General features: G+C 42.8%; 1 protein-coding gene across 1 annotated transcript in view; it reads left to right on the top strand.

Annotated features, from left to right (window-relative positions):
- The first annotated feature begins 1,955 nt into the window (after nucleotides 1-1,955).
- Nucleotides 1,956-15,767, top strand: part of Bin1 (bridging integrator 1) — an 87,670-nt gene continuing 73,858 nt past the window's right edge. Inside the window, exon 1 of the mRNA XM_027936808.2 lies at nucleotides 1,956-2,043. The gene's annotated coding sequence lies outside the window, so the exon portion shown is untranslated. The remainder of the gene's footprint in view (nucleotides 2,044-15,767) is intronic.

The following is a 15,767-nucleotide window of genomic DNA, read 5'->3' on the forward strand; positions in this document are numbered from 1 at the left end:
TCAACACAATATGCCACATTAACAGAAAGTAACAAGGGTATTGAATTTTGTCAAGGGCGTTTAGGTATCAGTTGACACGATCATGTGGTTTTTCTCTTCTGTTAATGTAGAATATTATTTAGCCTTAAAAAGGAAAGAAATTCTGACAAATGCTACAACATGGTGGCGGGGGGCATTAGTTTATAACCTTGGGGACATTATACTAAGTAATCAACCAGTTGCAAAAGGACAAATGCTGTATATTCCACTTATATGAAGTATGTACAATAGTTAAAAATTTATAGAGATAGAAAGTAGAATAGTGGTTGCCAGGGGTCAGGAGGAGGAGAAAATAGGAAATGGTTTAATGACAATAGAGTTTCAGTTTTGTAAGAGAAAAAAAATGGATATTGATTGCACAACAATGTGAATGTACTTAAGATTATTGAACTATACTCTTAAAACAGTTATAATTGCAATTTCTATGTTATGTATAATCTGCCACTAACAAAGAAAAAATAAAAAACCTGCCATGAAAAACATAATACAATAAACTATGGTGAAATACAATACTTACCGTATTGTCAATGATCAAACAGTTCAACAGTGCATTTATTGGAGCAAAACAAAAATATTGTGTTTGGGGGAATGATCACTCACAATGCTCACACACACTCATACGATTGGTGCAGCCTTCACAGAGAAGAGTTTGGCAACATCTAGCAAGGTTTATTATCCTCCACATACACTGACAGGCATGAGAAATTTACATGTGGTCAAGCACAAGCATTGCAGCATCCTTGTAATATCAAACTCTGTTACTTCTGTTAATGTAGAATATTATTCAGCCTTAAAAAGGAAAGAAATTCTGATAAATGCTACAGCATGGGGTGGGGGGGTGGCATCAGGGTCCATTGACAGTGTTCAACAAAGTGTGGTGTACCCTGATGATGAACTACTGTGAAGCTGTAAAAACAATCAGATAAGCCTTATGTGTACTTTATCTAAATGTATATCTAAGACTCAACAAGACATATTGTTAAATAAAAACCCAAACAAGCAATGTGCACAAATAGTATGGTAATATTTTACATCTGATGGTTTAAACATATAGCCACAAACTCTTTGTTACTTTTCTCACTGAGGAATAAAGTCCATGCCTCATCCTTGAAACTGGGCAAAGCTCTGTGACCGTCTTAACCATAGTGACTATGGGATTATGAAACTTCTGTCCAGATCCCTGCAACATTGCTTTGGGAGAGCGGAATCTGCCATGTCATGAGGAAGTCCAGGCCACCTGGGAAGACTACATGTGGGACATATGGTCAACAGTCCCAACTGAGCTCCATATTTAAGCCATCCTAGCACAGGGGGTCCAGACATAGGAATCGAGGATCCTTCAGACAGGGTTGGAGCAAAAGTAAACCATCTCTTAGAACCCTAAAAAGTTCCTTATCCAGAATCTATGGCTTTATGTAAGTCAGGATTCTGTTTCTATGACAAAATACTCGAGGCAAACAACTTATAGAGAGGAAAAACTCATTTTGACTCATGGTTTCAGAGGTTTTAGGTCATGGTCACTTGGCCCTGTTGCTTGGGGGCCCATGTCAGGGTAGTGGGACCTAATGAAAGTGTGAGGTGGAGGAGTCTGTTTACTTCATGGAAAACAGGAAGGAGGGAGAGTGGGAGGGAGAAATAGAGGATGAGAGAGAGAGAGAGAGAGAGAGAGAGAGAGAGAGAGAGAGAGAGAGAGAGAGAAATAGATTGAGAAAGGTACCAGGACCCAAATATCCCTTCAAGGGTGTGCTTCAGTGACTAACTTCCTTCCTCCCACCAGGCCCCACCTCCTCAAGGTTCCACCCCCTCCCAATAGCACAACATAGTGGGGCCCAAGCCTTCTACACATAGGTCTTTGGGGAACACTTCCAAACTGTAACAAGCTTAATGCCGCGGGTATTGTTTTTTGCCACTAATTTGGAGTGTTTTATTACCCAACAATAGGAGTGAGGGGAACACACGTGGGAAGATGTTGGAACCGCGCAAGCTCCTGGAGAGGGGAACTGGGTGAGTGGGGGATGAGAAGGAAAGTCTGTCCTTCTACTGGGCACCCTTTGGTAGGTCTTAAAATAGATGTTTCTTTACAAAATAATAATAATAATAGACATAAGGAAGAAAGAAACAAAATCGTTCTTATTAGTCGATAATACAACCTTGTCTATAAAGAACCCAAGAGAATTATTTAGTTGTCAATGGACCTTTATTTTTTTTATTTGTTGATACGCGGTGCTGAGAATCAAACCCAGCACCTCACACTTGCTAGGCAAGTGCTCTACCCACTGAGCCACAACCCTAACCCCCCAAGAGAATTATTTAGTAAATTAAGATTAATAAGGGAATTCAGCATGCTATCATATCACTATAGCATGAAGCTAACCGAGGCCCTTCCTATGTTCCAGTAGTAATTGAGGGGGAAATTCCACTATCGCTACCACCACCTCCAAACCACAGCTCACCATCAGTAATTTATTTTTTCAGCTGGATGTCCTTTTAAAATGAAGGTCTTGAGAAAGGCATCTCGAATCCCCCGACCAGGTGGTTCCCAGGGAGGATGGAAGGGGTCCAGGAAGGATGCAGAGAGGGGGTGAGACCAAGGGGGTGACCTTGGCCCTTCTTCAGTGTCCTTTGCTCTCCAAGAAGTGCTGCTGTTTTGGGGCTCTCTAGTCAGAACAGAGGAGCAGTTGACCAGCAGTGAGAGTCTGAGAGGATGAGGGAGGGAAGCAAAGAGGTTAAATAGTGACTGAGGGCAGGCAGGGATGTTGGGGAATGTGGTTTTGGATTAGTATCCTTCGAGACCTCTGCCTTCCTGGTGGCTGGAGCTCTCCCAGAGACAGGGCATGTGGAATTGGATGGCTGAACACAAGGCAAAGTCCAAGGAACAGAGGGCACATCTCAAGAGAAGGGTTAATGCCTAAGCCAGTGGTTCTGAACCCTTGATACCCCCGGGGACACACTACAAATGATATCCACGCAGAAAGCAGATTTGGACTTACTCTACAGACACTGAGATTTGGGTACCAGGCTGTCTGCAGATGCATTTTCACACAGGGTAGTGCCATGGAACTTGGTGGAAGAAAGCACGGGTTGCAAAAGGGCAGTTGGAAATGCGGAATCAGCCAGTGAGGCTCCAACACCAGCCTCAGGCCAGACCTTGCCCCTGGCTTATTTTCCTGGTCCATATGGCAGAGTCATCCGGAGAGGGAAATCCATATGATAAAATTGGTGGACAAGGGCCATTGAGTTTGACCAACCACTTCCCTTGTACAGAGTCAGACTTGCCCAGAACTTCTGAGTGGTCCCTGGGCTTCCCATGCGATGCCCTCCAGGAGAAGTCATGGCAGCCGCAGACAGGGGACCAGGCCCCGGGTGGCTTGTTCACTGTCATGTTGTGTGTGTCTATACTGAGGACAGTGGGCCTGTCCTTTGGGCCTGGATGCCATCAGGGGCTCTCTGAACTGCCTGGCTAAGCACATCTACACAGTGTGTCTTCCTGCTGCCAAAGGTGATCCCACCTCTTTCTGCTCTTCTGGGCAGCTCGCCATTGGCTGGGGGCTCAGCTCTGCAGGGATCTGCACCGAAGGAAGATGATGGATGGGCCCCTGAGTGGAGGGGAGGCACCTCATCAACTGTCTCGTCTTTCTGGAGGGAGGGCAGCTTCAGCTCACTGGTCCTGGAGGAGAGGTTGAGTGTATCAGAGTCTTCAAAGGCTGTAGGGAAAATGGCCACGAGCCTCACTCCAGATTAGGCCTTGCTGGTGACCTCGGCATGTGGGGCCATCAGGCCTGAGGCTCTCAGGTGCTGATCTGGCTTCTGGACCAGGAGTGATTCTAGGCTGTCTCTGGCTCACCTTGGGAGTTAATCATACCTCTGTCCCTGTAGTTAATATCTCCTCTCAATCCTCTGTCTCTTGTGCTCTGTTTTAATCTGTTTTCTGCTGCTGTAACAGAATGCCACAGGCTGGATAATTTGTAAAGAAAAAGAGTTAGCCCAGGCAACTTAGTGAGACCCTGTCTCAAAATAAAAATGACTTGGAATGGAGCTCAGTGGTAAAGTGTCCCTGAGTTTGATTCCCAGTACAAAAAAAAAAAAAAAAGAAAGAAGAAGAAGAAGAAGAAGAAGAAGAGGAGGAGGAGGAGGAGGAGGAGGAGGAGGAGGAGGAGGAGGAGGAGGAGGAGGAGGAGGAGGAGGGAAGAGAAGGGGGAAAGGGGGAGGGAGAGAGAAAAGGAAAAAAGAGGAGAAGGAAGGGAAGGGAAGGAAAAAGATAAGTTTAGTTATCTCATGGTTCTGGTACTGGGAAATCCAAGGGCACAGAGAAAGCATCTGGTGAGAGCCTTTGTGCTGCCTCCTAACCTGGCAGAGGGCACAAGATAGGGAGCTACTGGGAACTTAGGTCTCTCTTCTTCTTCTTAGAAAACCACTAATGCCAACAGGAGGGATCCACCTTAAAGACATCATGTAGTCCTAAATACCTCCCCAGGGCCCTATCTCCAAATACTACCAATAAGTAGCTTTGAAGATTAAGCTTCTTATTCATGAACTTTTGGGGTACTCATCAAATCATAGCCTCGCCTCCCACACAGTCTGAGCCACATCCTCCAGACTTATTTATTCTCCTTCCATGGGTTCTGGCTCCTCACCCTGGAGCTCCGGTTCTGTTGCTGGGATGTGCCTGCATCATTAACCTCTGTAGACCTCCAATCCTCCCTCCCCCCAACTAGTGGGAACAGACACTGGACCATACTGCTTTCCCTGCAGTACCTTGGTCACCCTGTCTGTCCCATCTTGGGCCTGGAGATACTTGGGTCTGCCAGTGCTTACTGCCTTCATGTCCCCTTGTGGCCCCACTCTTCTTTCCTCATTGACTCTCCATATTCTCATCCTGTGGCTCACCCTGCCCCAGGATACCAACCCCTCTCTATGGTCCCCACCTTCCAGTCCAGGTTCTTCTCTGCTCACCCATGCCTGGCCCTTCCCATTTCAACTCAGGTCAGCATCCAGAACCCATGTGGCCATGACTTACATGGCCTGCCTAACACCCACAATTCCCTGGTTTCCCACCTTCTGTGATGGCCACCACCTGTCACTGGCCAGGCACTTGTCTGCTGGGCACTGTCTTGAATGCCAATGTGGAGTCCTTGCTGGTAACCTTGGCATCTGGAACATGCAGGTGAAGGGATCTCAGATATAGCCAATACTGTGGAGCTGGCTTTTGAACCAGAAGTAATTCCAGGTGGCCCCTGACTCACCCTGGGAGTTAGGATGCATGAGTAGGTGGGGTACATGCATGCATGCGTCCTTCTACCCATCCATCTACACAGGAAGTCCTCCCAAATCAATGCCTGCCCTTCTCTGCCTCAGACTCTCACAAGGAGCAGCTTCTCTAGCAGGAATTGCTGAATGTGGGGCAAATCATTTCATGGTTCTGGGGTCTCCTGGTACTTGGGTTTCAGTGGGAGGGGACAAGAAACTAGGCTGACTTGTGAGGACAGATATCCTGGAGCATAGTTAGGGCTTAATGAATTGATTGACAGGATGCTGGAGCATCATAGGTACTTCCTAGGAAGGCAGCTGAGATCCTCTGAGTCCTTCTCATTCTTCCATCTGTCTACCTGCTCCTGCCCTGCATATATCCATCCAGCCGTCTATGAAGCAGGGTAGCTTAGTACAGTGTCACAAACTGCATTGTCCATAGGGTCCTATGGTCTTATGGAGTGGCTCCAAGGGGAAGATGTTCAGGGGCCTTTGATCTTGACTTAATGTTGGAGGTGCAACAGAGAGTGGTGAGGACTGGGGAAAACTAGGAAGACAAATATCCTATAAAGGAATCTTCAGTTACCTGACTTGGCTAATGTTTGCCATGAGGAAATGTAGACCTAATTAGGCCTGATATTCCTGATTTTACAGAAAATCCAGAAATGTGTGTGTGTGTGTGTGTGTGTTTGGTACTGGAGATTGAATTCAGGGCACTCAACTGCTGAGCACCTCACTTTACTGAGGCTGGCTTTGAACTCAAGATCCCCACTGCCACAGCTTCCTGTGCCACTGGGATTATAGGCGTGTGTCTCTGTGCCTGGACAGAAATGTGTGTTCTTATATGAACTCTCCTGATTGTTAAATGTTGATGACTCAAAATTTTGAAACACTGGATAGGCTACCAATTTTCAGTCTCTGATCAGGGATGGAAAAGATAGGTTTTGGAGTTAGATTTAAAGCTTGCCACTTGATGTATGAGGGCAATTCACTCAACCAGCCCAACCCCCAGTTTCCTGTTGTGTAGATGGGTAAAATCCGCCTACCCCACAGGGTTGTTATTGAAGCCAGAATTAGACAGGCAGTCAGTATAGATAGGTAAATCGAGTCAGGTCAGATCCAGTCAGGCCAATTTTGAGTGACAGAGCCCTTCCTCCACCCTTATCCAGAACCTGCCCCTGCTCCAACCTGTGGTTAAGGTAACCTATCCCAGGAATTGTCCCTTCCTCCAGGGAGCTTAAGGTTGTTAATGTGTCCTTGGCTACTCCATCCTGCCCTTCCCCCTTCAGCCCACCTCTTTCTCACCTTTGGGCCATTCCCTTGAGCATTCCTGGGCCTTGTCCGTAGGCAGGAAGGAGAAAGATAAGCGGGAAAGGCAGGAGAACAACGGAAGCCTAGGACATATAAAAAGGGCAGAGCACCTCGCTTCTGGGGATACCAGGATACCAGCTATGGCCCCCTCTCCCTCCCGGGAGAGTCTATGTTACCCCTTTTAAAATAAACCCTGCTCACATGCTTGCCTCTGTGTGCTTCTCTAATGTTCAGACTTGGACATGTGAGGAAGCAGAACTGGTCACTGATAACTGGTGGTATCGTTAGGAGGGTTAGAACAGATAATGGAGCACAAACACTGCACACAGTGGGCACCCAGAGGAGTGCTCAAAAGTGGATGCTGCTTTTGTTTTTATCATCAGTTCTGAGTGTGTGCTCTGGGCCCAGCCGTGGGGCAGTCCCTACTGGCCAGCAGGAGCCCAGGGCCTCACAGTCAGCATGGAGACTTCCCCTTCCTCTCTCCTCTCACTGTTTCTCCACATCCTGTCTCTCATCTTCTCTGGTTGCTTCTGCTAAAGTAAAAAAGGGGAAAAGAGAATTTTTAAAAAGCAGAACAGAGGGGTGTGTGTGTGTGTGTGTGTGTGTGTGTGTGTATTTAAAATAGTGTTTAAAGTTAAAAGTCCCGTTTCCAGAGAAGTCAGCATAGGCCACAAGATCAATGCCAGGAGTAAAAGAAATCGTCTTAGTGGGGATGGGTGTGTGGGTGGTGGTGGGAATTGCAGGTGCCTCCTGTCAGAAGTCTTTACTCTTTGCTGGGGAAAGAAATGGACCAGATCATGTTATGTGCCTGAAGGAATATGTAACAATGAATCCCACTATTATGTATGATTATAAGACACCAATAAAAATAAAACTTTTTTTTTTTTTTTTTTAAAGAAGTCTTTCCTTCTCTTGAGTGTGTCTGCTTACTGAATGTCCTAGGGGACAAAGGGCTGACTCTAAGGGAAGTGGGCAGGGCTGGGCCTTGGTAATGTCTGGGCTCTCCTGTGCTCCTGCTCTCCTTGTGTCCCAGGCTCACTCTCTGTGCTTCCCCACCCCCAACTCACTTCCCCTGTCTCTCTCTTTATCTCTCCTTATTCCTGGGGGGTGGGAAGGTCTCCATCTTCAGCATTCCTCCACAACCAGCTGATTTTTTCTGGGTTTCCCAATTTGAGGAGAAAAGAGTTGTGAGGAAGTTTCTGATTGCTTGAGCATCCCCATTATGAATCGTATCTTTGGTTGCTCGTCTGATCATGCATTAATGTCCCCATTTTAGAATGTGTCAACACTAAGAACTGTGTGGCCTTGACCTGTTTCCTTCACCCCTCTGAGCCTCTGTTTATTCTGTCTGCTAAGAGGGGACAATGATATTTAGCTTACTGAATTGCATGAGGGATACAAATTTAATCCTGGCACTATCAGTTCCTTAAGATCAAGGACGATGTCTTATTCAGGTCTAGATCTTTAGAACCAGGTTCACGAAAGCTCAGTAAACATCTGTTGAGTTAAGTTGCTTGTGAGTGGTGCATGTCTGAATCCATTAAAAATGGTTTTCGCTATAAGAAAGAAAACATCTGATTTATAATAGGCTGTCACCTAAGCAAATCCCCAAACTGCTTACATTGGTTCACCTCACGACGTCAGTGTGGTCTTATTCACAAGTCTCTTAGGCTTTGACTCTTCTTGTTGCTTTATGATCACAAAAGAGCTGCAGTCATTTTATTTCTGTTCAAGTGAGAAGGAGGAAGAGCAGGTGCTAAAGACTCATTTCCCTTTAATCAAGAGAAGCAGAAACTTTCCCCAGCTCCAGAAAATTCACTTAAATTTCATTTCCAGAGTCATGTCAAGTGTTCACTTAGTTGTAGGGGAGGCTGATAAAGGAAGTATTTAATTTTCCCAGGCTCTTTTAGAGGAGATGGCAAGAGACAAGGGGAAAATCCATCTCCTTGATGAGGGGTTTGGACTAAATGTTGTCTGAAAGACCCACTACCTCTTATGATCTAATTGCAAAAAATCCTTTGTCAAGGCCAGAGATGAACAGGGTGGAAGGCAGAGGGTTAGGGAATCATATATGTGAACATGCATCTGCACATATAGCCATAGATATATTTGTAGGCAACGGGAACTGAAAGGTTGGATTGAAGCCTCTCTGTCCCTGGGCCAACCCAGACTGAAGTAAGAAAGCTGTGGGCGATGTGTGTAGAAGCTAGAAAGAAAAAAAAAAGGAAAAGAAAGGTATGGGGAGGGCGAATCTCTTGAAAATCAAAGGGAGATCAGTAGAGTAGAGGACCAGGGGAAGAAGAAAAGAAACTCTCTGTGTTGATAACTTTTTTGGCCCAACTTGGTTAGGTTTGGTTGTTTTGTCAGATACAAGTTGAGACGCTTCTGTGAAGGCATTTTATGATGTGACTAACATCTATAATCAGTTGACTTTGTGTGAATGCGATTACCCTCTCTATTGTAGGAGGGCCTCATCCTATCAGATGAAGGCCGTAAGAAAATGAGAGTAGTGTTTTCAGGTGCAGAAGACATTCTGCCTGATGGTAACACTGAAATCACGCATGAATGTCTTGCCTGCTGGCCTGCTCTGTGGATTTCAGGTTCACCTGCCTCTACAATTCTGTGAAGCAATTCCTTAAAAAGAATCAGATCCCCCACCCAGCCAACCCTCATCCTTCTTTTTGTTCTGATTCTCTGGAGAACCCTGAGTAATCCAATTTCAAAGATGAAGAGAGATACATCAAAAAGACAAGGAGAGGCTGGGTCATAGTTCAGTGGCAGAGCGCTTGCCTAGCACATGTGAGGCATTGGGTTTGATCGCAGCCCCACATCAAAAAAAAAAAAAGAAAAAAGAAAAGAAAGTATCGTGTTCATCATAACTAAAAAAAAAAAAAAATTTAGAAGATGAAAGACAAGGAGCCATCTGGAAGAGACTCCCACTGGTGAATGTGGGACAGTTTGAACATTGAAAAGAGTAAGAACTAAACTGAATGAAAACTTTGAATAAACAAAAACTCATGGTTTGAATGTGAGGTGTCCCCCAAAAGCTCATGTGTTGGGCAATGCAGGAACATTAAGAGGTGGAATGATTAGATTACCAGAGCTGTAACCTCATCGGTGAATTAATCCATCTGACATTAATAATTTGAATGGTCTACTAGGTGGTCACTATAGGCAGGTGGGGCATGGCTGGAGGAAGTAGGTCACTGGCAATATGGCCTTGGACCAAATCTTGTCCTTGGCTCCTGTCTCTCTCTGTTTCCCGGTTACTATGGGCTCAGCAGCTTTTTTTCTGCCATGCCTTCCACCGTGATGTTCTGCCTCACCTTAGGCCCAGAGCAATGGAGTTGGCCAACCACGCCTGAACCCCTGAAACTATGATCCAAAATAACACTTTTCCTCCTTGAAGTTGTTCTTATCAGTATTTTTAGTTCCAGCAATGAAAACCTGACTTACACAAGGTGATAGCAATGCTTAAAAAGAAAAGGGAAAAAATTCACCCTACTTGTCATCATTAATGGAGAAGCAATTATGCATTTATATCCATTAGCAGAAAATGTAGAAGAAATGGTAGAATCAGAAAATGGCCAGTGTGTGATCCTCACTAAAATAACTGCTTTGGGAATGAACCATCCACGGATGCTAAAATCACTAATTGAAAGGTTGCTAGGGATCAGAATATAGATGGGGCCAAATGACCATCCCGCAGCTCACCTACTTGTTGCAAGATAAAAACATACCTTTACAATGGACAGATCAGGTGGCACCGCCTTAGCCATGTGATTAAAGTGTAACTAGCAGTGGCTCCAGTTGACATCGGGCATCTCACATTGTGATGCAGAGTGAAGGATGCCTACCAAAAAGTGTTCAGATCTATTCCTTATGATAAGGCTAAGGGAACAAATTAAACCAAACCCAGAGAAAACAAATGGCCCATGTTCAGAACATAGGGCATTTTGTGAGATGACTTACCTGGTTTCTTCAAACAGGCAATATCATATTCCCTTCCAAAGGTGGGGAGCTGTTTAAAATGAATTCAAATGTTCTAACAATAAATACAATGCATGAACCTTAATCGAATCCTCTTTTCCTTTTAAAACCTACAAAAACATCTTTGTGACAACGGAGAGAACTAAATTTAACATAGATTGGATATTAGATGATGTCTTGGTTCATTTTCTGTCATAACAAAGTACCTGAGGCTAGGAAATTGGCAAAGAAAAGATGTTTGTTTAGTTCTCAGTTCTGAAGGTCAAAGAGTTGGCTTCTGTAACTCTGATGAATATCACTTGGCAAGTCAGGAAGTCAGAGTGGGACTCAGGGGCCAGGTTTTCTCTTTGACCACTTGCTTTAACAAGCAAACCCCAAAATACCAGAATTAATCCCTTCCCAGGGCTGGGCTCCCAATGACCTAATCACTTCCCACTAAACCCCACCTCTTAAAGGTTCTACTACCTATTAATAGTGTACACTGGGGATCAAGCTTCCTGTATGGACCTATGGAGATCAAATCATAGCAAATGACCTTAGACATATTATTGTTAAATTTATTAGATGTAATAATGGTTAATTTTTATGCAGCATCCTTTATTCTTACGAGATGCACATAGAAGTCTTCAGGAGTGAAGTGTCAACTGCAACTATTTTCAAATGGCTCAGGTAAACTATATAGGTATACTATGTATTATAATAGATATATAATAGAGATTTTTCCCACCATAGACATGTAGCAAAGTGTTCGCTGCTCTTGCATTGAAGTGATGGGCATATGAATATTTGTTGTGTTACTCTTTTCATTTTTCTTTAAGTTTGAAATTTTTTACTAGGAAAAGTTGAAGGGAAAAATATGTAAAACCAATAAAATGAAAGTAATAGTATAAATTTAATGTGACAAATTGTTTTACTTCTCATTCTTTGCAGGGTGCCCGGTAGGTTCAGCATGCCATAGAATTTAGTGTCATAAAAGGATGCAATTCTCCAAATACTTTCTCTACCCAAATATTGGAAAGCCTTTTTATGGGGCATTATGAAGTTTTTTGGCTGTCTCTTGACTTGTTGCTAAGATTGACATGTAAAATCTGCCCCTTTCTTTTATATGTATTATAAGGCACAGTAATTTACTCGGTGCCAGTCTCATCCAAAACAGAAGCATAACTTCCAGCCAGATGTGGTGGTCATGCAGATAATCCAGGGTGCTGACCCTGGTGGTTACCTACTTACCTCCATACTATCAGTATAATGATTATCGTGCTTGCCAGGTTTAAAACTCACTTTCCCGAATTCCCTTGTTATTAGCCACAGCACATGACCAAGTTCTGGCCAAGATGAAAGCAAAAATCATTCATTGGGTGGGGCTTCTGAATGTCCCTAGTACAAGGGACACAGGTGGAAGGCATGTAGCTTCGACCCCTTATTCTTGGCTCCTCTCCTTTGACCAATGAGGGAGATACAGCTGCCGTTCTGCAGCTGTGAGAAACACAGTTCCACAAACCATTACAGGGTGAGTAAGTAGAAGATGGAAGTAAACGCTCTCCTAATGACATCCTTGACCAGTTGCATCTGCCCGGGACCATCTTTCTCTAGAGCTCTTACTGCATGAGAAAAGTAAACTCCTATGTGTTTAAAACAGTTCTTGTTCACTTAACTTGTAAATAAGGACATTCCTGAATGATGTATTCAGGAAACACTAATGATAAATACTTAGATTATCATATGACTATATGTGCAAAAAAAAGTTTTATTTTATTTTTTATACTGGGGGTTGAATTCAGGGGCACTCAACCACTGAGCCACACCCCCAGCCCTTTTTTTTTTTTTCTGTTTTATTTACAGACAGGTTCTCACTGGGTTGCTTAGGGCCTCAATGAGTTGCTGAGGCTGGCTTTGAATTCATGATCCTCCTACCTCAACCTCCTGAGCTGTTAGGATTACAGGCATGTACCAGTGTGCCCAGCTCAAACAAACAAACAAACAAACTGACAACAACAACAACAACAAAATCAACTTCTTAACAAAATATCATCAAGTAGAATTTGGTAATAGATAAAAAAGAATTTCAATGGTGACTAAGTGGGATACAAGACTGGTTCAAGATTTAAAAATCGATCAATGGGATCTATCGTACTAGCAAGCTGTAAAAGGACAAGTTTACAACAGGTTTAAGATCTTAAATGGCTTCATTTTTTAATCTAAAACTGACAGCACTTAATTCCAAAAAATATGATAAGTATTCTGATGGGCAAAAGAGGTTGTTTTTAATGGACATAGAAGGGCTGAAGAAAGCAGAAACAAAGAAACAAAAAGTAGACTATTTCAAAGTAACTTCCCTCACAAATCAGGGACAAGAAGACCAATGGAAAAATAACTGACTGGTTGGTTGATTATCATCAGATGGTTTCAGGTTACGTTTTGTAAGGATTAAGGGATGTAAGGATTAGAGTAGACCGGACTTCACTGTCACACTGATTGGCCTGTTTGGGAAATTTGACTATCTCATTCTCCTCAATTCTCTGAAGGTCAGAGAACAATTTGGTTTGTTTGTTGATGTGGAACTTTAGCAAAGGTGACTTCATTTTGATTTTTAGCCTGATCTGTTGGGGCTGACTTCAGGAGCTTAATATAAAACATTCACCTTCTATACATTTTTATTTATTTATTTTTTGGTACCAGGGATTGAACTCAGGGGCACTCGACCCCTGAGCCACATCCCCAGCCCTATTTTGTATTTTATTTAGAGACAAGGTCCCACTGAGTTGCCTAGCACCTCACTGTTGCTGAGACTGGCTTTGAACTCAGGATCCTCCAGCCTCAGCTTCCTGAGCTGCTGGGATGACAGGCATGCGCCACTTCACCCGGCTCCCCTTCTGAAATTTTTATTAAATGAAACTGAAGAAGAAAAAATGATATGATCATTTGATCCAGAGAAATTATTTGATAAAATCTGACATGATTTATGATGAAAACGCTCAGAAAACTAGGACTTGGAGGAACTCTCTCAACTTAATAAAGCACAGCTGCAAGAAACTTTCAGCTCTCAGCATTCATAATGGGGGAAAGTTAAATGATTCCCCTTTGACCTAGGGAACAAGGCATGGGGTCCACGCTCTTCCTCTGCTGTTCAACACAGCACAAGTAGTTCTAGCCAAGGGAAGTAAATTAGAGGAAATTAAAAAGGCATACAGATGGGGCTGGGGTTGTGGCTCAGTGGTAGAGCACTCGCCTAGCATGCATGAGGCACTGGGTTGGATCCTCAGCACCACATAAATGTAAAATAAAGATATTGTGTCCACCTAAAACTAAAAAATAGATATTTTTTTAAAAGGCACACAGATAAGAAAGGTAGAAATGAAATCATTCCTATTTTCAAATGACAGGATAGTCTACAAAGGAAATCTTGATGAAAGAAGTCAGAGTGGATTTAAATAAATACAAGACAAATAATGATAAATTTATGGGTTGGAAGACTCAATGAAAGGATCAGTTTTTTAAAAACTGATATATAATTCAATTCCTCTCAAAATCCCAGCAAGAAAGTTTATAGATGTATATAAGATTGTCCTAAAACTGATATGATTTTAGGCAAAGGAACTAAAATAGCTATTTCACCTCAACTATTGGGACACCAGTGGGTATATTGCACTAGAGTTCTGAACTAGCCACCCGGATAGCTCAAGCCCCACAAATTAAAGGACACAGTCTCCAGTGGACACAGTGACAAGTACATTCCTCAGGACACCCACAGTTCTGACTATCAAGCTACAAATCCAGGGAGTTCCCATGGTTTCAGGTTTGATAATGCACTAGAATGACTCACATGACTCAGGAAAGCCCTGTACTATGAGTACAGTTTTATTATAAAAGATTCAAACCAGGAACAGCCCCATGTAGAGACACATGGGGTGAGGTCTGGGGCGTGCAGAGCTTCTTCCCGTGAGTCATGTTACATCACCATCTCGGCATATTCATGCACTCATCAACCAGGAAGCTTCATTAAGCTTCAGTGTCCACAGTTATTACTAAGGTTTCATCAAGGAAGCATGACTGATGTCCTTTCTTCAATCTCTGGTTCTCTCCCCAATCCCAGAAGTTAGGAGGTTAGGTGATATTCATATGGCTGGAACCCTGGTTACATGGTTGGTCTTTCTGGTAACCAGCCTCTGTCCCGAGCCACTTCATCATGTAGCATAAACTCAGGTCGGATCCATGGTAATAATATGAATAACAGGCATTCCTATTTCTTAGGAAATTCTAAGGATTTAGTCTTTTCTTCCAAGATACAGGGGTAAAGGCCAGTCAAGTTCTTTATTATACAACCAAAGCTGAAACAACTTTGGAAAAAAAAGTGGGAGAAATCTCTTCACCTGCTTTTAAGGCTCAACCATGAAGCATGTAATTGACTCTGTTGGGTATTGCAGAAGGAATAGACACACAGATCAAAGGAGCAAATTAGAGAACCCACAAAATGACAAATATAAACATGGCTGTGACCAAAGATATGCCTTTTGACAAAATTGTAAAGGCAATTCAATAGAGGAAGGGGAGTCATTTCAGTCAATGGTGCTGGAGAAATTGGATATTGATAAAAACTAAACCTAAACCTTTTACAAAAAGTTCACTTTTATAAAGTCAAAACTTAAACTCAAAAGTTCAGATAGATCATAATTTTAAAAGTTATAAAATCAGAAAGCTATTAGAAGATAATATAGGGGAAAATCTGTGGGATCTAGAGCTTGGTTAAGTGTTAAATATGACCCTCAAAGTACCATCCTTTAAAGAAAAAAAATGGATCATTTGGATGTCATTGAAATTAAAAATGTTCAATCTTCAAAAGCCTGTTAAATGGATAAAAAGACATGCTGCAGATTGTGAGAAAATATTTGCAAAGCACTTATCTTGCAAAGAATGATTATCTAGCATATATAAAGAGCTTTCTTAACAATGAAGAAAGAAGCAACCCAATTAGAAAATAAATAGACCACATAAAAATATATTTCACTGAAGAGATCCATTTGGCAAATAAGCAAATGATGAGATGTTTGATATCATTCATAGTTAGGGAAATGCAAATTAAGATCATGATAAGATATCACTATACACCTTTTAAAACAGTTAAAATGAAAAATAGTGACAATACCAAAACACAGGCAAGGGGGCTGGGGTTGTAGCTCAGT

Source organism: Marmota flaviventris, chromosome 11, assembly GCF_047511675.1.
Source record: "Marmota flaviventris isolate mMarFla1 chromosome 11, mMarFla1.hap1, whole genome shotgun sequence".
NCBI classification, from domain to species: domain Eukaryota; kingdom Metazoa; phylum Chordata; class Mammalia; order Rodentia; family Sciuridae; genus Marmota; species Marmota flaviventris.